Genomic DNA, 23,495 nt, shown 5'->3' with positions numbered 1-23,495 from the left:
ACAGTGAACAAATAACGAAAGCTCAGTGAAGTTTTATAAAGATTTTTCTACGACCTTTTGCAGATAGATCAGGCAGGATCTTTACAGAGCCTCTGGGCAGGACTGCAGCTTCTTGCTGATAGTTCAATTCTCAGCTTTTCACCTGTTTTTTTTTTTTTTCACAGCTCTTCATTTATACACAGTATTAATTTATACAATGTTTATGGCCTTTTCTAATTTATCAAGGTTTAAAAATAAAAATAAAGTGCTTTATTAATAGACCTGGAAACAAATTTATGAACAGAAAGATATCAGTTCATTTTTTTGGCCAATGGGCTATAATTCAGCAATAAAATGAAGGGAAACCGCTGTGCCAACTCAAATATGCAAAGCAGCCAACACTAACAACCAGACCAATTGTATATAATAATGAGAAACAAAAAGTGCAGCGCTATATATTAAACAAAAATAAAAATATAATTCAGCAAAGTGAATGGAATGTATCAGTGGGGGTTATTTACTAAAGGAAAATCCACTTTGCACTGAAAGTGCACTTGGAAGTAAAGTCGCTGTAGATCCGAGGGGGACATGCAAGGAAAATAAAAAACAGCATTTTAGCTTGTACATCATTGGATGATAAAATCAGCAGAGCTTCCCCTCATTGCAGATCTACCCCTTAGATTTATGCCCTGTACACACTATCGGTTTTGCCGTCGGAATAAACTTTGAAGGTTTTTCCGACAGAATTCCACTCAAGCTGTCTTACATGCATACGGTCACACCAAATTCCGACCATCAAGAATGCGGTGACGTACGACGGGACAACGTGTACGACGTCTCGTACTTGCTTCAGAGCATGTGTCATTTTTGGTACTTCGGAACAGCATACAGACAAGCGGTTTTCCTGATAGGAATTTGTTCCGTCGGAAAAATATAGAACATGTTCTCTATCTAAGTCCGTCTGAATTTTGGACGTAAAAAGTCAGATGGGGCATACACACGGTCGGAATATACGATGAAAAGCTCCCATCGGACTTTTTCTGTCGGAAATTCCGACCGTTTGTACGGGGCATAAGAGCAACTGCACTTTCAGTGCAAAGTGGATTTGCCTTTCGTAAATAACCCCCAGTGTGTACAAATGTGAACAGTGCGGTCCATAGGCTGTGCAAAAATGCACCTGCACATCTAGTCACAGATGACCCAGGAACAGGTAAGTACCCCCGAGTACCCCCATTTCATTGCTTTTCTTTTAAAAAAATAGGTAGCAAAATCAGCAGCCTGATCCCATTCTCTGAGCGGCATTTTGCCTGGGAAGCATTCCATGTTTATCGCAAAATTTGTAGCCCCCTTATTAAGTAAATGGTGCACAGGCTCCTTCCACCCTGTTTGCTAAAGAAATATTATTAGGAGCACTACTGGTGATTATTGTCTGCTCTTTACACTGTGCTTCTATTGCACTGTACAGACTACCTATCACAAGTAAAGAGGAAGTGGTTTTAAAGTATAACTAAAGGCAAAGCTTTTTTGTTAGTTTTGGGTAGAGTGGAGAGGGATTGGAACAACTATTTGTTTTTTTATTGCTGTCTGTTCCCCCGTTAGGGAGATTCACCCTCTAATTATAATTTTTATTATTATCACTAAAAATGAACATAAAAGAAAATCCCAAATTGTCGGTTGTCCCCAGAAAAGTAGAGAGAGAAAAAGAGATTAAATAAAATTAGTTTTTTTTCACTTTTTTTTGTGTTTACATACTGTCACCAGAGCAGTACAACGTCACTGAATGACTGATGTGTCAGTGATTAGGGGCACTGCCCAGTGACAGTTTGTAAAAAAAAAAAAAAAAAAATTCTATTGTTTTAAACTTTTTTTCCTGACAGACTCCATGGCAGCCTACGTGTGGGTTAACCCCGCCTCCTCTCCAATGCTATAGGACCCCATTCCCATAAACGAGCACTCACCACTAGCTGCTGCGTTCCTTTTTTGTCCTCCTCCAATGGACCTACACATGACATTCGCGTCCGATCGGATGGATCCGAGATGTTGGCATACCTCAAGCGGTGCAGCTTAGAGCCCAGCCACGGGCGGGCGAGTAGCATTTAGAGGCTGGAGTAATGCCCCTATGGTGGAGGGATGGTCGCCTCTGTATGCCGGATGGATGGACGCATCAACGGCTGGCAGGTCTGCAACGGTGTCTGTTTTTCTCCATAGCAGTGTATTCTGTGTAATTTGTTATCCCCTCTATGCTGTCAAAGTTGGTCCTTGTGGCCATTGTCAGGCCGTTTTTTTTTCCCCTCATGGCGGCTGGAGCGCTTGTGCGTTCCAGCTCGCCTCGGCACTTCCGGGTGCAGCCGTCATCGCTGTTCGCGCATGCGCTATAGCCTCCTCAGGACCGAGGCTTGGCTCACGCGTGCGCAGTACGACGGGCTGCCGCGCATGCGCAGTAGGTCACCGCCTCACAGCGCGGTGGCTATGACGTCACAGGCGGGGAATTTAAAATCCACTCTTAGCTCCTGTACTATGGGAACCACCTGTCAGTGAGAGACAGTGCAGCAGAGCGGTTTTTCCCCAGCCCTGGTCTCAGGTTAGTGCCTGCCTTGCTGTGTTTAGCAGCTATTTGATGTGGCTCTTCCTGGGACATGTTTATTTATTTAAAAAAATATATATATTTGGTAAATAAAAAAAAAAAAAGAAAAAGAAAAAAAGAATTTAATATATACATAATAACATTTTTTTTTATAATAAAAAAAAAACAAAAAAAAAAAAACAAAGGAAGAAAAGAGGAATAATAATAATATATTTATTCTGGGGGCAAGTTTGTTTTATAATTTCCCTCACTGGCACCTTGGTTTTTTCAGGGCATTCTTTATCTGCAGACCATCTGTACTGTATCACTATTTCATCCAAAAATCATGGACAAGTCACCGCCTTTAAGTGGCCAGCCCTCACGCACAAGGTATGTGCTTGTGAGGGGAGGGGTTGAAGTACAGTCGCAAATGTTTGCGTTTGCTGATGTGTCTTGCCTTCCCCTTTTTCTTTTTTCAGCCCTTCTAGATCGGACCCTCGGATCATGGTCCAGAATGAACCAGACCTTGCCAGGCCACAATACCACTCGTCATCTAGATCTAGACGAGACTCTTCGCATGGAAACCACCACCAGAGGAGACGTTCCCATTCCTCCTCCAGACACCGCTCCCACCGCCATGACAGCCGCTCTGATCGGAGAGCCTGCTAGGGATGTAGAACATGAGTTCCGGAGGGCAAGTCACTATGTGACCGTTGCTATGCCCGGGCGGTTAGGGAAAAAGAGACGGAGAAGCAGCGTTTGGAGTCTCTCGTGAAACGTGTAGTGCAACAATCCCTGAAAGAATTGGATTCACCACACAGGTTCAGCCAGTCTACTACTTTATCTGGCCCTCCGGCTGATGAGGCCCGTGACGGTCCGGGCACTTCCCAGCCCTATGTTGCCTCTCTTGACTCTTCGGATGATGAACCTCAAGAAGAAGAGGACATCAGAGGCTTTGACTTCAGTATGGTTTCACCATTAATTAAGGCAATCAAGGAGGCCCTTAAGTGGGAAGACCCCTCCACCCCCCCCCCAGCTAAACAGAAGATGTTCTTTAAACATCTGGGGAAGGAATGCTCAAACTTCACACTCCTTTCTGAATTAAAAGACATCATTGATGAGGAATGGAGTAGGACGGACAAGAAGTCCTCCATGTCAAATAAAACCTCCAGATTATACCCCTTCAAGTCGGAAGAGGTGAAGTATCTGGAAAACGCTCCCCTTGTGGACGCAGCCTTAATGCGTCTGGCCAAGCATGTTACTCTCCCTTTGGAAGATGCGGTGTCCTTCAAGGATGGTCTTGAAAGAAGGATAGACCAGGATTTGAAGAAAATTTGCGGTCTAGCAGGCACGCCCTGTACACCGGCCCTGGCACTAGCGGCCATGTCGAAGGCCGGAGAATGTTGATTCCTTCCTTAAGGGTGTTTTTCGGAGGAGCTGGCCGGAAGTTCAGCAGCTGCAGAACTGAAACTAGCGGCAGTCTTCCTGGGGGAGGCGTCTATCGATTTGATCCGCCTATTGGCGCGAATTATGTTAGCATTGGTCACGGCCAAACAGGCTTTATGGTTGCGTCCTTGGCTCGCTGACCCGGTCTCCAAGCAAGCCTGGTGTAAAATCCCCTTTGAGGGGTCTTCACTGTTCGGCAATAAGTTAGATGATACCATAACGCGGGCCATGGGTGGCAAGTCAGGCTTCCTCCCCCAGGAGAGGCGTCTACTTGGACGGAAGAAACCCCAGTACAGAAGACGCACTCCAGAGCGCTCCAGGGAAGCACGCTCCTACAAGCCGAGACTTCAGTAAAAATTGGAGCAGGGGGCAGGCATCCTTTCGTAAGCCCGCTAAAGGCCAGACATCCAGTGGTCCCGAGCAGACGAAGTCCTTTTAAGCTTGCGCCCGCCCAGGCTCGTCTGCTCCTCTTCCTGTACGTCTGGGTGGCCTCAATCTCGGACTACTGGGTTGTAAGGACAGTCTCGTCAGGGCACAGATGGGCCTTCTCCAGTACTCCTACCCCCAGATTCGTGCCCACTCTACTTCCTCGTTCAGAAGAACAGAGACAAGTGTTACTGTCCTGCATGGACTTACTGAAGACTCAGGGAGCAGTGGTACATGTCCCAAAGGACGAATGGTTTCTGGGGATGTACTCCCCTCTCTTCCTAGTTCAAAAGAAGAGTGGCTCTTGGCGCCCAGTCATAGACCTGACATACCTCAACAAATTCATAGAGCATGGGAAGTTCAAGATGGAAACCCTATCAACCATCCAGCAAGCCATTCAGCCAGGTGTTTGGATGATTTCAGTCGACTTAAGAGACGCTTTTTCCATGTCCCGGGGGAAAAAGAACTTCACAAGTTTCTCCAATTCCAAGTCGGGCAAGATCACCTACAATTTATTTGCCTCCCCTTCGGGCTGACAACATCCCCCCGGGTCTTTTCAAAGGTTCTCCTGGCCACAGTTTGCTACAATGTAAAGTAGTGAGTGTACAGCTTGTATAACTGTCACGGACAAATACTCACCGAGGCCGAGATGCCGAGAGCGGCTCGCCCTTACGACCACGCGCACCCAGACCCCCGAAATGGGTACGGAAGGCTGAGGGCACGCGGAGGCACGGGCTTCCGGTAGGATAGTGGGTACCAAGGCTGGAAGCAGGTGTCTAGGGATCCGCAGAAGCAGAGCTGAAAATACAAGCAGAGGTTAGGGAGCAAGCAGGTAGTAATCAGGGTATCACCAGATCCAGCAGAGCGGTGGTTAAGCAGGCCAGGGTTCGGTGCACAGATCAGGCAGGTATGATCAAGACAGTCCAGCAGAGTGGTAGTTAAACAGGCCAGGGGTTTGGTACACAGATCAGGCAGGTTATTAACAGGATAGTCCAGCAGAGTAGTAGTTAAACAGGCCAGGGGTTTGGTACACAGATCAGGCAGGTTATTGACAGGAAAGTCCAGCAGAGTAGTAGTTAAACAGGCCAGGGGTTTGGTACACAGATCAGGCAGGTTAGTACAGGAAAGTCCAGCAGAGTAGTAGTTAAACAGGCCAGGGGTTTGGTACACAGATCAGGCAGGTTAGTACAGGGGCAATCCGGGAGAATAGTGGTTAACAGTCCAGCAGAGGTTCGGTACACAGAGACAGGCAAATCACAGGGTAACACAGGCTCAGGGAACAGGGAGAGCTGACGACAAACCAGCAACCCGACTGGGCGCTGGAGCCGTCAGATATAGTTTCCCTGCCCGGCGAGCGCGTCAGTGTGACGCGCTACCGGGCACCCGCACGGGCTACGGCGCGCACACGAGGACCGCCGTGCACCCGCGCGCACCGCACCATCAGGCCGCGGACGGGTGTGCGGCGAAGCGCCCGTCCCGTGCGCATGCGCACCGGAGCCCGGCGAGCGGAGACGCTCCCTGGCTCCTGACAGTGCCCCCCTCCTAAGGGCGGACACTGGACGCCAAGGCTGGCCATCAATTCCGGATGATCTTTATGAAACGTTTGAATTAACTGTGGAGCATGCAGATTCCTGGCGGGCTCCCAGGAATTATCTTCAGGGGGATACCCCTTCCATTGAATCAGGTACTGTAGCTGCCTGCCCCTCTTTCTACAACCTAGAATGGACTCCACTTCGAATTCATTCTCGCCATCGATTCTAAGTGGCGGAGGAGGGGGTTCTCCTCTTCCTGGAAAAGGGCTGGGCACCACAGGCTTCAATAGTGACACATGGAAAACGGGGTGAATCCGATATGCCTTGGGAAGTGCCAACTCCACAGCCACAGGGTTGATGATCCTCCTGACTTGAAAAGGCCCAATGAATTTAGGCCCGAGCTTTCGAGATGGCAGTGGTAATCTCAGATTAACGGTGGACAGCCAGACCTCGTCTCCTACGTCGAATCTTGGGTTTGCCTTTCTGCCCCGGTCGTACTGTTTCTTGTAGTCCTCCTGGGTTTTGCGTAGTGTATCTTGAATTCTCTGAAAGTTAGATTGTAACGAAATTATCCTATCTTGGTCTGCAGGGACTGCCGTTTCGGGGATATTGTTAGCAAAGGACGTAGGATGGAACCCGCAATTGGTCCAGAAGGGAGTCTGGTTGGTAGAGGCATGGATTGAGTTATTGTACGCAAATTCAGCGTAGGAGAGGAGGCTCGCCCAATCATCCTGAGAACCCGAGCAGAAGCAGCGGAGGTATTGCTCTAGCGTCTGGTTGGTCCTCTCCGTCTGGCCATTGCTTTGGGGATGATAAGCTGAAGAAAGACAAATGTTGATACCCAGTGCCTTGCATAGTTCCCTCCAGAATTTGGACGTGAATTGGACGCCTCTGTCCGACACTATGCTCCTTGGTATCCCATGGAGCCTAACAACCTCCTTTAGAAAGATGTTGGCCGTGTCTACGGCAGAGGGAGTACCCCTCATGGGCAGGAAATGGGCCATTTTGGAAAGGCGGTCGACCACAACAAGGATGGTGGAAAAATTCTCTGAGCTGGGTAGGTCAATAGTGAAGTCCATGGACACATCAACCCATGGTCGTTCCGGAATGGGCAAAGGTCTGAGCAGACCCCAGGATTTGGTGTTTTGGCCCTCGTTTCTCTGGCACAGGGAACAGGACGCCACATATTCTTTACAATCCCTTCTCCATCCTGGCCACCAAAAAGAACGAGAAAGGAGTTCAGCCGTCTTCTTATTCCCAAAATGTCCTGCCATCTTGTGATCATGACACATCTGAAGGGCTAAGGGCCGAGTCACTTGTGGTACAAATATTTTTCCTTTAATCCAGAAGAGATCTTCGTATCTTTTCAAGGAATGTACAGCTGGTTCTGTACATGCGCCTGATGAAGATTTGATGGATGATATTAAGTCTGCCTGAGTTAGTCCGAGGAAGTTTTGAGGAGAGAGGATCGTGCTGGGTGTTGGTATTTGAGAGTCTGCGGAAAACATCCGTGAAAGGGCATCGGCCTTCCCGTTCTTTGCCCCAGGTCTGTATGCTATGTGAAAATTGAAGCGAGAAAAGAAGAGGGCCCAACGGGCTTGGCGGGGTTTTAACCGTCTTGCTGTTCTGAGGTACTCGAGATTCTTGTGATCCGTAAAGATCATCACCGGGTGAACTGCCCCCTCCAGCAGATACCTCCATTCCTCTAAAGCGAACTTTATAGCCAGCAGCTCTCTGTCACCCACATCGTAATTGAGTTCCGGTGGACTGAGTTTCCGAGAAGCGAAAGCTACTGGGTGTAGGATGGCCTTTGGTCCCTGTCTCTGGGAGAGAATTGCTCCAGTTACGATTTCCGATGCGTCCACCTCCAGTACGAAGGGTTGAGTCGGGTCAGGATGGCAGAGAATTGGAGCGGAACTGAACAATTCTTTTAATTTAAGGAAAGCCTCTTGAGCAGCTGCGGACCATTGAAAAGAACTATGTTGCCGGGTTAATCGGGTAATAGGTGCCACGATGGCCGAGAATCCAACAATAAATTTCCGATAGAAATTGGCGAACCCTATAAACCTCTGTACTCCTTTTTTATTAGATGGGGCTGGCCACTCCTGAATTGCCCGAATCTTCTGTGGGTCCATTGCGACCCCATTGGTAGAAAGTATGAATCCCAGGAACTGTATGGTTGATTTCTCAAACTCGCACTTTTCGGCTTTCAGGTATAGCTTGTGTTGTTGAAGAATGGCAAGAACTGTTTTGACGTGCCTCTTGTGCATCTCTAACGTAGGGGAGAAGATAAGGATATCGTCCAAATATACCACAAGGAAGTCATCTAAATATTGTCGAAATATGTCATTCACTAGACGTTGGAAGGTGGCTGGAGCGTTGCAGAGTCCGAATGGCATCACTAAATACTCGAAGTGCCCGAATCTGGATCTAAAAGCCGTCTTCCATTCGTCTCCAGCTCTGATCCTGACGAGATTGTAGGCCCCTCGGAGATCCAGTTTAGAGAACACCTTAGCTGATCGGAACCTCTGGAATAACTCGGGAATGAGCGGTAACGGGTACCGGTTCTTAATTGTGATGTTGTTAAGCTGTCGATAATCTACGCAGGGTCTTAAGGTACCCTCTTTCTTCCCAACGAAGAAGATACCCGCTCCGGCGGGTGAGGATGAAGGGCGGATGAAACCTTTCTCAAGGTTTTCGTCTATGTACTGCTTTAGAGCCTCCAGCTCGGTTTCAGAAAGAGGAAATATCCGGCCAAATGGAATCTCGGATCCAGGAAGAAGGTCAATTGGACAGTCGTAGGCCCGGTGAGGTGGTAGGCGGTCAGCCATTTGTTTACTGAAAACCTCTTGAAACTCGAGATACTCGGAGGGGACGTGTTGGAGATTGCCTGGTGGTGCCACTATTGTGGCGCAAACTTTGGAATCCGGGAGCAGGCAGTGCTGAGAGCAATACTGAGAAGAGAAGGACACTGTCTTGGTACTCCATTTGATTAGTGGATCATGAGCTTGTAACCATGGTAGGCCAAGTATGACGGGAAAGATTGGTGAATGAATTAAGTCAAGCCGTAAAAACTCCCGGTGGCCGGAATCTGTGATTACTGGAATAGGTTGGGTCTCCTGGGTGATGGGACCTGAGCGAGGAAGGGATCCGTCGGCCAAATGTATTTGTAGATCCTGCTCTTTGGTTTGTAAAGGGATCTTCAACCTGCGTGCCAAGGCGGAATCTATGAAACAACTGCAGGCTCCGGAATCAACGATGGCCTGCAGGCGAGTCTCCCTTTCCGGAAGCTGTAGGGAAATAAACAACATCACATAAGCCTTGGGAATGTTATTGTTTGGAAAGTTCAATACATTTGACTGAGGGAACTTACTGGGCCTGATCGGACAGCTGCGTAGGAAGTGTCCGGTTCCTCCGCAATAGAGGCATAGGTTAGACTGCCGCCTGCGCTGCTTCTCTTCGGAGGTTAACGGACCTCGGACCAAGCCGAGCTGCATTGGTTCGACCTCAGGGACCGATGCAGTGGTAACTGAAGATGAGGTTGAGGATACTGTGGAGTGAGGCCTTGGCGAAGCCCAGGCGGGGCGAGGCAACTGAAACCGTTCTGAGCGCCGCTCCCGAAGACGCCGATCGAGCTTCGTAGCTGCTTGAATGAGTTCCTCTAGTGAAGCAGGGGTCTCCATCCTAGCTAACTTGTCTTTGAGTAATTCGGACAAGCCTTGACGGTATTGATAACGTAGGGCCGGCTCGTTCCAGTTTGTATCGGCCGCCCACTTACGGAATTCCACAGTATAGTCCTCAATAGGTCTTCTTCCTTGGGACAGATGGTGCAAGATAGCTTCAGCTGTAGCCATACGTTGCGGATCATCGTAGAGCTGGGTCATGCTCTCAAAGAAGGCCTCGATAGAGTTCAGGGCAGGACTGCTCTGTTCCATTAGGCTATGGGCCCAAGCCTGGGGTTCTTCGGATAGCAAGGAAATCACAAACCCCACCTTGACGATTTCCGAGGAGAAGGTTCTCGGCTGTAGAGCGAAGTAGAGGGAACATGCGTTTTTAAAAGCCCTAAACTTCTTGCGGTCCCCCGAGAACCGTTCAGGTGTAGGGACCCTGGGCTCGGGAAGGGCCATGACCACAGTGGGGTAGGCAGGAGCTTGAGGAAGTGAATCCCCACTGCTGGGTGCAGGAGCTGCGGCTGCGGAGGGTAGTAACCCGGTGATCTGCTGCAGACGGTTATCAATTTGTGTATAACCTTCTTGTAACTTCTGTACGGAGTCAGCGAGGGTAGATACTTGTTGGCACAGGATCTCCAGAGGAGAGCGCGCTCTGTCGGCCTCAGACATCTGGCTGGTTTGTACTGTCACGGACAAATACTCACCGAGGCCGAGATGCCGAGAGCGGCTCGCCCTTACGACCACGCGCACCCAGACCCCCGAAATGGTTACTGAAGGCTGAGGGCACGCGGAGGCACGGGCTTCCGGTAGGATAGTGGGTACCAAGGCTGGAAGCAGGTGTCTAGGGATCCGCAGAAGCAGAGCTGAAAATACAAGCAGAGGTTAGGGAGCAAGCAGGTAGTAATCAGGGTATCACCAGATCCAGCAGAGCGGTGGTTAAGCAGGCCAGGGTTTGGTGCACAGATCAGGCAGGTATGATCAAGACAGTCCAGCAGAGTGGTAGTTAAACAGGCCAGGGGTTTGGTACACAGATCAGGCAGGTTATTAACAGGATAGTCCAGCAGAGTAGTAGTTAAACAGGCCAGGGGTTTGGTACACAGATCAGGCAGGTTATTGACAGGAAAGTCCAGCAGAGTAGTAGTTAAACAGGCCAGGGGTTTGGTACACAGATCAGGCAGGTTAGTACAGGAAAGTCCAGCAGAGTAGTAGTTAAACAGGCCAGGGGTTTGGTACACAGATCAGGCAGGTTAGTACAGGGGCAATCCGGGAGAGTAGTGGTTAACAGTCCAGCAGAGGTTCGGTACACAGAGACAGGCAAATCACAGGGTAACACAGGCTCAGGGAACAGGGAGAGCTGACGACAAACCAGCAACCCGACTGGGCGCTGGAGCCGTCAGATATAGTTTCCCTGCCCGGCGAGCGCGTCAGTGTGACGCGCTACCTGGCACCCGCACGGGCTACGGCGCGCACACGAGGACCGCCGTGCACCCGCGCGCGCCGCACCATCAGGCCGCGGACGGGTGTGCGGCGAAGCGCCCGTCCCGTGCGCATGCGCACCGGAGCCCGGCGAGCGGAGACGCTCCCTGGCTCCTGACAATAACAGTGTAAATTTGCTGTCCCCTCAAAATAACTCAACATACAGCCAATAATGTCTAAACCGGTGGCAACAAAAGTGAGTATATCCCTAAGTGAAAATGTCTAAATTGGGCCCAGTTAGCCGTTTTCAACCCCAGGTGTCATGTGACTCGTTAGTGTTACGAGGTCTCAGGTGTGAATGGGGAGCAGGTGTGTTAAATTTGATGTTATCGCTCTCACTCTCTCATACTGGTCACTGGAAGTTCAACATGGCACCTCATGGCAAAGAACTCTATGAGGATCTGAAAAAAAAGAATTGTTGCTCTACATAAAGATGGCCTAGGCTATAAGAAGATTGCCAAACCCTGAAATTGAGCTGCAGCACGGTGGCCAAGACCATACAGCGGTTTAAGAAGACAGGTTCCACTCAGAACAGGCCTCACCATGATCGACCAAAGAAGTTGAGGGCATGTTCTCACCACATATCCAGAGGTTGTCTTTGGGAAATAGATGTATGAGTAATGCCAGCATTGCTGCAGAGGTTGAAGGGGTGGGGCGTCAGCCTGTCAGTGCTCAGACCATACGCCGAACACTGCATCAAATTGGTCTGCATGGCTGTTGTCCCAGAAGGAAGCCTCTTCTAAAGATGATGCACAAGAAAGCCTGCCAACAGTTTGCTGAAGACAAGCAGACTAACGAAATGGATTACTGGAACCATGTCCTGTGGTTTGATGAGACCAAGATAAACTTATTTGGTTCAGATGGTGTCAAGCGTGTGTGGGGGCAACCAGGTGAGGAGTACAAAGACACGTGTGTCTTACCTACAGTCAAGCATGGTGGTGGGAGTGTCATGGTCTGGGACTGCATGAATGCTGCTGGCATTGGGGAGCTACAGTTCATTGAGGGAACCATCAATGCCAACATGTACTGTGACATACTGAAGCAGAGCATGATCTCCTCCCTTCGGTGACTGGGCCGCAGGGCAGTATTCCAACATGATAACGACCCCAAACACACCTCCAAGACGACCACTGCCTTGCTAAAAAAGCTGAGGATAAAGATGATGGACTGGCCAAACATGTCTCCAGACCTAAACCCTATTGAGCATCTGTGGGGCATCCTCAAGGTGGAGGAGCGCAAGGTCTCTAACATCCACCAGCTCCATGATATCGTCATGGAGGAGTGGAAGATGACTCCAGTGGCAACCTGTGAAGCTCTGGAGAACTCCATGCCCAAGAGGGTTAAGGCAGTGCTGGAAAAAAATGGTGGCTACTCAAAATATCGACACTTTGGGCCCAATTTGGACATTTTCACTTAGGGGTGTACTCACTTTTGTTTCCAGCGGTTTAGACATTAATGGCTGTGTGTTGAGTTATTTTGAGGGGACAGCAAATTTACACTGTTATACAAGCTGTACACTCACTACTTTGTAGTGTAGTATCATTTCTTCAGTGTTGTCACAAGAAAAGAATAAAATATTTACAAAAATGTGAGGGGTGTACTTACTTTTGTGAGATTCTGTAACAGTAATGATCACTGTTGTAAGCAATCATTTTTATAAATAGCATCAATTCATTCATAGCCATTTATTGTGTACTATTGTGAAAGCTTCTTATGGGCTACATGATACAGATGCACTGTGATTGACCCTGTCTGTATCATGTGAGCACTGTGACCAATCACAGAGATCATCACAATAGTATGCAATGAATGGCTATGAATTAAAGCCTTTCCTTATGTACAACTGTCATGTGATCTCTGTAATTGGTCACAGCGAACACATGGTTCCAGGGCCAGCCCTGTATATCTGTTTGACAGTTTGCGTTTAAAACCAAGGATTTTGTTGCACAGCATTTGCAAATATGTGTGGAAGCCACACTGCCTTGTCAAAGTCGCTCTGTGTAATGTGGTCCCTAATTGTAATCTATAAGAACCTCCATGTTGGAGCATAATAAATAACAGTGGATAAATTGAGGGTAGGTATGCCTGGGGGGTAGTTCATTACCCCTTCAGGGCACATGAATACACCAGAAGCACAGCATGATGGCAGGATTGAAGACCTCATAAATTGGTACAGTTGCCATTTTTGTTTAACTTGCTGTATTTGGCATGGGAACACAGCAGAAGTCTTCAGCTGCCAATAATGACTGCCCTACATTTGTGCCTGTCTGTGACTAAAAAAAATATCAATCAACTAATGTGCAAGCTAAATTCTGCATTGTAAAGAAGGACACCACTATGCTGGGCAGGGATGTTTTTGCTGCATTATATGTACAATTAGTGGATGGTTATATGACAACAGCTCCGGTTGCCCCTATCCTAACAGTGTTCAAAGTTTCAACACTCAGTAACACCTCACTGGGCTATGCAAAGAACACACAGAATTAAATCAGATGTGAAATCAGTGTTTCAGGAACTGAGATGCTTACCCTTCTGTGTAACAGAAGCTTTTTCCCAATTATGAGAACAAGATGTGATTAAAAAAATTGATGCGTTTGAATTGGTATCCTTTTATTGTGGTGACAATCGGGCCCCAAGTATCCTGTCCAAAAGGATTTACCAAGCACTTCTGACCATTTATTTAGTGGTTCACTTTGTCTGATAGGAGTCTCATTTATGCGGTGTCACTTGGTAGTAAATACACAAGAAACTTGCAATGTGGGGACACCTATAAAATACATGGACTGTGGATTCATTTTAATCTTGTTTACAGGACTCCGTCACTCCTTTGGACTTCTACAAGATGACCTTTGTGGAGTAAATTCCTTTCTTTTTCACAAGTTTGCTTTTAATCACATTTTGTGGACTTTTCATGATTTGGTATTCTCTGCAAGGTGAAATTTCAGAGAATTCACTAACCTCTGGGGAAAATCTCCTTGAAAGGTGCAACTTCCCTTGCAAAGTGAACAGCCTTTTTTCTTTTGGTAAATCTTTTCCATTGAATAAAACCAGAGATATTAGATTGTGTGTTGACCTATTGTTATTGATAGTTATCCCTTGCCACATATTAGGGAAGTATTTTCAGAACTCAGAGGAGCTATATTCTTTTCTACTCTTGATTTTAAAGTGCATATCATAAGGTTTTGCTGGACAAGGTAAGTAGGGAGCTCACTGAATTGTTGTTCCATTTTAAAGTGGTTGTAAACCCAAAAAAAAAAAAAAAAACCTGAAAGACAAAGGCATAATGAGTTAGTATGCATATCATAGCTCATTATGAATTACTTACCTGAGATCGAAGCCCCCGCAGCCGTCCTCGTACACCGCTCCGGTGGCCAACATTGCTCCCGGGGGGTTACTTCCGGGTATGGTGGCTCCAGCGCTGTGATTGGCCGGAGCCGCGATGACGTCACTGCCACGCAGGAGCCGCCGGTAACGGCACAGTCTAACTGAAGCAACGGCATGTTGTTCAGTTTGCTTAAGTGCGCATGCAAATACAGGGATATCCAGTGTAGCTACAGGTAAGCCTAATTATAGGCTTGTCTGTAGTAAAAAAGTGGTGGTAAAGGGTTTACAACCACTTTAGGCCCCTTTCACACTTATACGACTTGTCCCTCGATTTTGTACTGCAAAATCGTATGACAAGTCATTCCCCATGATTTTCAATGACTACCATTCATATTGGCATGACTTTAAGTCGTGCCGACTTCAAAGTATTCCCTGCACTACTTTGGTCCAACTTCCATACGATTTGTACTCCATAGACCTCAATGTTAAAATGTTAAGTAGCATGCAAATCGTACCTGAATAATATAGACACGATTTCAGCACTACTTTGTAAGCACAAGCTGAGAATGGTTAATACCAAAGTTGTGGCAAAGTCGTACAAAGTAGTACTGCTCCCAAATCGCGGCAAAATAGCGGACACGAAATCGCAGTAAAATCTCGCGACTTTGAAGTCGTATAAGTGTGAAAGGGGCCTTAAACATGTATCTTATGGTTTAGTTTCAGCAACCAGTTGTTTTCAAAGACTCTTGAAAACAAGAGCTGGAGCTCTTTGGACTGTTCAGTTTAAATTTCTATTGTAGACTAATGAAATAAGTGACAACTAGCTGTTGCAATTAAATAGTGCAGGCTTTGGCTTAAGCTTAGTACACATGGGCCGAATATCAGGCGACATATACCGGTACAATACAAAGCGGCCGACATTCAGCCCGTGTGTACTGTAGTTGATCCGGCAGAAGCCAGCCATTCGGCCGACTTCCGTCGAAGGGACATGACTGAAAAAGGTCTGCCGATTGGCTCCCCACCAGCAATCTCAGCCAATGGCTGAGAGTGCTGACAGGAGTGTCCTGATGGGGGAGCCACCCCCCCCCCCCTGTCAGAACGAAATAGAAACAGCAGGGGAGATCGCTGTACTAACGTCGGATTGTTAGTACAGCATCTCCTCCAGATCTGTCCGTTTCTTTTCGTTCAGTCAGCTGGGTTGAAAAAAAATTTAAATAAACTACAAGTGGGTACCAGGCTTTAGACCTGTGAGGTCTTTTCACATCTTCAGACCTGGATATTGTTAGTAAAGATAAAGAGTCAATCGGCAGCCCAGTTCTCACTCTGTCATATTGCCATTCACTAGAGCGTAGGGTGATGTCATTCCTTGGGCTGTGCTGCTGGACAGGTAATGCCAACTTGGCGGTGCCTACAGCTAGGGCTTTCTGCGGACTGGCCCAGAGACAACAGTATTGTATTTATTTATTCCTAGCCATAACAACACCAGTTTGGTATGAAGCACTGTTTGTTTAAGTAGGTCAGTTATTGCGGGAGTGGTTTAGGTATTTAATAGAACGTCCTATTTATAGCAATTGGCTTGTCTGGATGTTACCTGTGTTTTATTAGTGAGCAGTACTGTGCAATGTCACAGTGAATATACAGCATATTGAACATTAAACATCAGGGGCTTGCCTGGACCTGCAATGTGGAGAAAGTTGCAGACAGCCACACTGTTGATAAATATTTAACTCCTTACCTGCTATAGTGTTGTACAGGTTACCTCGGACATTATTTCTTCATAATACTTTCCAGCATGCTACAGTTCTCCAAATGGACGTCAGATACTACATTTCCCAACATGACCTGGTCTTTTTAAAAAAAAATTTTTAAATAAAGCAAGTCACTTCCTTTAAAACCCGCATTCTGAATGGGCTACGATGACTTATAAAAGTGTTTACCCCATTTGATGGGAGTACAGCTCTTGTCAAATGCTTTCTCTTGGCACCTCTCTGGCTGCAAATTCACAAGCAGATACATACCAGTCCCATAAATATTTATAAAATGCGCTCCTGGGCCACTCACAATACAGAGGTACACTGCAGAAATAACATAACGTATGTATTATTTTCTGTTGCAAAAGGTAGGGCTATTGAGGACTGATCCCTTCATTTGTACTACATATATCTGTTGGTTAGTGTGTATGAAGGTGCCAGCTTCAAGGCTATGAATTGCTTTCCTAACAACGTTGTATAAATAACTGTCGCTTAGCTCAGTCCTGATTGTACTATGTGTCCAGTACAGATAAATAGCCCGACCAGTCTAAACAACGAGCATGGTTTAAAAACAACTTTCATACAGACCAAATACTTACATATCCTTAGACCTCTTACACAACGGGAGGTTCTTAAGTGTATAGTAAATGATAAAAGTCCAGCTCCTACTTACCTGACAGTACTTGAGGTGAGGTTATGCACAGCCCTGTTGTTTTATATGTGGCTGAGAATTTACAAGTAGCATTAAAGAGGAGTTCCAGGCCCCCAGGAAAAAATTAAAAGTCAGCAGCTACAAATACTGTAGCTGCTGACTTTTAATATAAGGACACTTACTTGTCCAGGGTTTCCGCGATGTCGGCACGCCAGCCGGGTTTTCGGATCGGCTCTCGGGTGCCGTCGCCGCCATGCGTGGTAAGGGAACCCGGCTATGAAGCCTTTGCGCTTCACAGCCGGTTCTCTACTGCGCATGTGTGAAGCGTGCTGCGCTTTCTAATTGGCCCGGTGGTGGAGGAAGGAGGAGCCAAACCTCTGTGGGACAGCACTGCAGTGCCGTCTTCAGGAAGTGGGGACAGATACCTGTCAAAAACAGGTACCTGTTCCCCCCTCCCCCTGAAAGGTGCCAAATGTAGCACCGGGGGGGGGGGGGGGGGGGGTCAGTCCACTTTTGGGTGGGAATCTGCTTTAAAGAAATGAACATATAGTACATGCATTGCAGGGAGGTAATTATGGTCATATAAAAAGCCTCCACCACTATGTATATCTGCACTAAGCAAGTATAACTGTTAGGGAGATTCACCCTCTCTATTTGTCCTGTTTATCATTAACACCAAAACTGAAAGAAAATCTCAAATTTAGGATTGACACCAGAAGAGGAATAGAAGGGGAATTTTTATATGGGGACACTAGTTCAGGTGACAACCGGGGATTTCCTCTCATTTCCTGTTTTGGCCTTGGGACAGTTAGTGAAGAGATACCTCCCTAATGGTACACAGATGGCAAAAATATAACTGTCAGCGATTATAACTCTCCCTTTACTCTTACCCTACAGATGTAATACCTATGTGTGAACTGTTTTTGTTATTTTTCCAGTTATATGACCAGACACCCCTGCCAGACAGCAAGCCAGGTACTTACACAAGTGTATTAAAAGCTGTCAAGCCTGGAGTTGAGCCATAAAAATACATGACAGCTATTTTAATTGGCTTCGTGTACATGATTGGTTTGAGGCTAAAAATATGCCTTGCATCAAATTCTGATGTTTGATTCCTGACCAGGGAGCCGAGGGCGGCTCATACAACCTGCCATAGAAGTGAATAACCATATGTGAAATGACTTGAGTATATGATGATGCTTTTGTGCATCAGGGCAAACATTGAAATGCGCATATGATTATTCCCTGGATGCAGAATTTCCACATTCAGGGAATACTTCATATGTGCATTTATGCTCATGCACGAAAGCGTTGGCACATACCTGAGTATGGCCCTGTACCAGCGATTCACTTCTATGGCCAGTTGTACCAACTATGTACAGAAACATGCAGGTATTTTATTCTAGGGCATATTTTAAAGTGTTTGTAAAGGTAAAAAAAAAACAAAAAAAACAAATACGTAATACCTGCTCTGTGCAGTGGTTTTGCACCGAGCAGCGCCGATCCTCCTCTTCTCGGGTCACCTGCTGGCACTCCAGGCTCCTACCCCCTACCTACCACTTGCTATGGGGACACTCATGCAGGCTCACTCCCAAGCTCAATTGACACACACACAGTGTGGCTTGGCCGTGCCCCCTGCTCCCACCTCACTAGATGTGATTGACAGCAGCAGGAGCCAATGGCTCCTGCTGCTGTGTCTGAGCCAGTGAGGAGAGAAAGCAGTGATGCTGCTGTTGGGCACATCTCTAGATCGATAGTTTTGGCTCATTTAAGTATAAGTGTGGGCTGGGGGAGGAGCTGCACTCAGAAGGTTTTTTAAACTTAATGCAAAACTTCTGCCTTTAGAACCACTTTAAGGCTCAAACCTTCTGTGTGCACAAGGCCAATAAATACATTATTTGACTGAAGGGTGTTTTTATGTGCCTGGAGTTCAGTGCACCACTAGGGTATGCAGATGTTTACCAATTAGGCAAAAATTGCACATTTTTACCAAATCAGCGGCGGCAGCTTGTCCATTAGGGACGCATGGGCGCTGCCCTCCCTGCGTCCGCCCCCCTGATCTACATGCAGATCGCCGAGCCATGGATTCCAATGGGGGGGGGGTTTAAGCACGTTATTAGAGCCAGAGGCTTTAATTGGCTTAGAAAAAGGGTGGGCTCGGGACGCAGAGCACTGCGCTGAGTCCACCCAGTTGTGTGACAATAGCGAATGAATATTCTCTATTTCCACTCTGATCCTCCCGTCCCGTCATCCGAATAGCTGAAAGGTCAGGCGATCCTATTGAACGCCTAGGAGGAGAAGGGAGGAGACGCATGGCTGAAGCCGCTGTGATGCAGGAGCAACATACAGGAGCCGCTGCCCACCACCAGTAGGAGCCTGCAACCCGCCCGCAACCTAGATGGGGTAAGTGCCGGGCTTGATGACTGACCGACCGGGGGGGGCAGGTTGTTTGCACCCCCACACACAAAAAAAAGAAAACTCCAGCAGCCACACTGCTAATTAGTAATTTTTACATAATTTTTATGTATTCATTCCATCATCATTACATGTATTCACTTCAGTGCTGTCAGTATAATCAACTATACTCTACTTATACTTTTCCTCCCCCATAATCCTAATGACAGCAGAATTTGGAGTCATGGCACTGTGGGCCTTACAGGATGTATTGCATTGGCCAGTCCAGTCATTCTGGTATGGTTTTTGCACTGGGGGCGGGAGCAGGAAGTCTTTAAAGGATAAGTTCACCTTTACAAAAAAAACAATAAATGCTCATTTTTGCAGGTTTTTTGTTTTGTTAGGAGTCTGTAAAGCATTGCACCCACAATCAGCCGATCATGGGTGTAATGCCATGGTCCTTCAGACTGTTTGTGTACCTGTCTGCCCGTACCTCGGATATGGGCAGGCAGTTACACTCTGACAGGTAAACTCAATGAACTATTAGAGGGCTCAATAGTGCCCTGGTAGTTAATTGAGAACTACAAGCCGACAGCCGCAAAGTCTGTCGGTACTTGTAGTTTTCACATTCACAGTGAAGGAATGAAGCGGCCGGGCAGATGACAGAAGATGCTCTGGTCGCTGTCAAAATATTTTTGTTTTTTTTTCGGGGGGGGGTGGGGAGGTTGTCTATGCGGGGGCCAGTGCATCTGTAACATGTTAGACCCTGAATATGGGTGTAACATGTGACATGTTAGTAAAGGTGAACTTATCCTTTAGAGTAGAACTGTGGCCAATAGCAAACATTATCCCCTTCCCGCCGACCGTACGCAGATGTGCGTACTCGGCTTTCCGGGGTTATACCGGGATGATGCCCACAGCTGCAGGCATCATCCCAGTAGCGTTGTTTAGAGCCGTCGATCAGCTATCCGAGTATAACAACCGATGCGGCTAAAAGCCGCTCGGCTGTTATACCGGAGGAACCGGAGGGGACAACCCCCTCCTGCCGCTCTTACCAGGCCTCCCGTGCGATCGGGAGGCCCGGTGTCGAATCGGCTGCCTTCGGCGTCTGGGGGCGGGCTGGAACGAAGCTGTGGGCGGCTCATTGTAAGCGCGGAAGCGACGTCATGACGTCACTTCCCATTTACTCGGCTGCCAATGGCGCCGGTTTTAAAAAAATATACAGTGTTCAGAATCGCTGCTTTCGGCGATCTGAATACTTTGAAGTGCAAAGGAGGGATCGGGGGTCTTTTAGACCCCCGATCCCTCCATAAAGAGTACCTGTCACCACCTATTACTGTCACAAGGGATGTTTACATTCCTTGTGACAGCAATAAAAGTAAAAAAAAAAAAAATTTTTTTTAAACACAATTTATAAGTATAAAAATAAATAAAATAAATAAAAAAAAAAATATTTTTTAAAGCGCCCCCTGTCCTCGCGAGCTCGCGCAGCGAAGAAAACGCATACGGAAGTCGCGCCCGCATATGTAAATGGTGTTCAAATCACACATGTGAGATATTGCTGCGATCGTCAGAGCGAGAGCAATAATTCTAGCCCTAGACCTCCTCTGTAACTCAAACCTGGTAACTATAAAAAAAATTTAAAGCGTCGCCTATGGAAATTCATAGGTACCGTAGTTTGTCGCCATTCCACGAGTGCGCGCAATTATAAAGGGTGACATGTTTGGTATCTATTTACTCGGCATAACATCATCTTTCACATTATACAAAAAAATTGGGGTAACTTTACTGTTTGGATTTTTTAAAATTCATGAAAGTGTCCCTTTTCCAAAAATTTGCGTTTAAAACACTGCTGCACAAATACCGTGTGATATAAAATATTGCAACAATCGCCATTTTATTCTCTAGGTTCTCTGCTAAAAATATATATATATATAATTTTTGGGAGCTCTAAGTAATTTTCTAGCAAAAAATACGGATTTTAACTTGTAAACACCAAATTTCAAAAATAGGCTTAGTCATGAAAGTATTATACATGTACACAGCATAACCACCACATCAATTTTTGTGTTTCTTCATCCCCCCAACCTTAGCATAGTCCTGCTACGTGTTAATCGTGCCAATAGAACAGTTCATTCTTAATTACTGCAGCTTTGTTATCCTGTGGACAGGGCAATTTTAAGTGGACGTGTAATTTTAGATGGACTTTAAGTAAGTAGCAAACAAATGAATGCCGAACTCCAGCTAACACCTTTTAAGCAGTTACAACAACAGGTTTTTCTTCTTTAGGCTCGGTTCACACTGCTGCGATGTGAGAACCTGTGCAAATCCAGTATGGGTTCCCGCATCCCATACAACTCACAGGCAGTTCACACTGCCCTATGCCAACCGCTGCTGGTGGCAATACAAAGTTAATGACACCTCCAGATCGGTACGCATATTGCAGTGCGAACTGTCAATTCGGACAGAAATCGGATCACATGGGTGCAAATCACATTCGATGTCTGACATCACAGCAGTGTGAACCCAGCCTTAAACAACCTGAATAAAAGCTAGCTGTATAATAGTTTGTCCTTACCCCTGTGACTGTCCCTTTTTACTGGGCAGTTTGGTCTGCATGTAAATGAGGGGGGAAAAAAAATTAAAAAAGGAGGCCTGTAAAAAAAAAAAAAAAGCCATGACAGCAGGGGGAAGTCGGGTGGAAAATGGAGATGGAGTGCTTAGGAGTCTGTCGGTGGCCCTCATGGATGCTCCCTAGTCAGGGGGGGTGACCTTGGGCCAGGGCACGGGTGCTGGAAGGATCCTGCCATAACACACGGAGGGAGCCCTTCCTGGAGGCACGGGAGCAAGTAGAGGGGACAGCAGGAGCAGGTCAGCATGTCTGGGAGATCTCCTGAGAGTCAGCCGGGTGGACTGATGAGTGTCAGTCTGGAGGTTATCCCCCTTAATAAATAACAAAAAAACCAAAGTCACGAACTGTTCTCTGTCTCCAGAGTGCCTGTTAAAATTCGGTGTGCCTGGTTGTGCAGGGTGGGGGATCCCAGTTTGACTGCGGCTCCTTAGGGGGTGCGCTACACATGCATGGATGTCCTAGGAACAGGAAGTGAGGAAAAATCTTCACAATTTGGTGAGTTATGCCACGTACACACGATCGGAAATTCGGCCAGCAAAAAAACGATGAGAGCTTTTGGTCGGAAAAAGCGACCGTGTGTGTGCTCCATCGGACTTTTGCTGGCGGAATTCCCGCCAGCAAAAGATTGAGAGTAGGTTCTCAATTTTTCAGTCAGAAAAAGTTCCTACCCGAAAATGCGATCGTCTGTACAAATTCCAACGCGCAAAATTCCTACACATGCTCAGAAACAATTCAATGCATGCTCGGAAGCACTGAACTTCATTTTCTCATCTCGTCGTAGTGTTGTACGTCACCGCGTTCTTGATGGTCGAAAGTTCAGAGACCGTGTGTATGCAAGGCAAGCTTGAGCGGAATTCCGTCGGAAAAACCATCCAAGTTTTTTCCGACGGAAAATCCACTTGTGTGTACGTGGCATAACAGACAAAAAAAAAGACAGAACCTTGAACTCACACGTATACCTGAGACCTGGTTCACACTATTGCGGGTGGTTGCGGGAATTGCACTTGTTCCTGCACCTGCAGCCAAATGGTACCCCTGTGCTCCTGAAACTGCAGGTGTGGGAACTTCTGGGAAATCACATGGTGCAAAAGGACCATGCGATTTCTTGGCCAATGTGTTTTGAAAATGGTGCAGGAACCTTTTTCCTTCATGAAACGCAGGCACAGCAGCCCATTCAAATCAATGGGCTATCATGCCCATGCAAACGTGGCCCACAGACCCATGATAGTGTGAACCAGGCCTTACCCTAGTTTAGTAGTAAAATGTTTTTTTTTTATATATATATTTTGGCACTCAACGGCCGCAAAACATTTCCTCTTCTGAATAAAATTCTGAATGCAGTTAATAGGTAGCAGGGCAGACGTCTCTACTCTTATGGAGAAGCGTCTGTTTTGTCTGCAGTTAGCTATAATTGAGGTAGGTAGACTGGCATCCCATGTGCATTGCTATCATTCTCATCCATTCTGTGACCCAGGAGGAACCAAGGAAAGTTCTGCAAATGAGCCATTAGTCAAACAAGCCGCCATCCATGGGGACAATTTGCATTTTATCAATTATTGTTTAGGAGCTTGGTTACAGTTTCCTCCCAAACGACCTCAAACAGAAATCCCAAAGCCACTTGCTGTGGTGTTTGCCGTACGGATAGAAAG

At 46.9% G+C, this 23,495-nt stretch overlaps 1 protein-coding gene across 1 annotated transcript in view; it reads left to right on the top strand.

Moving 5' to 3' along the window:
* The window catches only part of GNAS (GNAS complex locus), a 268,558-nt gene that overhangs the window by 97,917 nt on the left and 147,146 nt on the right, over positions 1-23,495 (top strand). The gene's annotated exons all lie outside the window — the stretch shown is intronic.

This window comes from Aquarana catesbeiana, linkage group LG12 (assembly GCF_042186555.1).
Source record: "Aquarana catesbeiana isolate 2022-GZ linkage group LG12, ASM4218655v1, whole genome shotgun sequence".
NCBI classification, from domain to species: domain Eukaryota; kingdom Metazoa; phylum Chordata; class Amphibia; order Anura; family Ranidae; genus Aquarana; species Aquarana catesbeiana.
The sequence above is the reverse complement of the archived record's forward strand: the minus strand, read 5'-3'. Positions and strand labels throughout refer to the sequence as shown.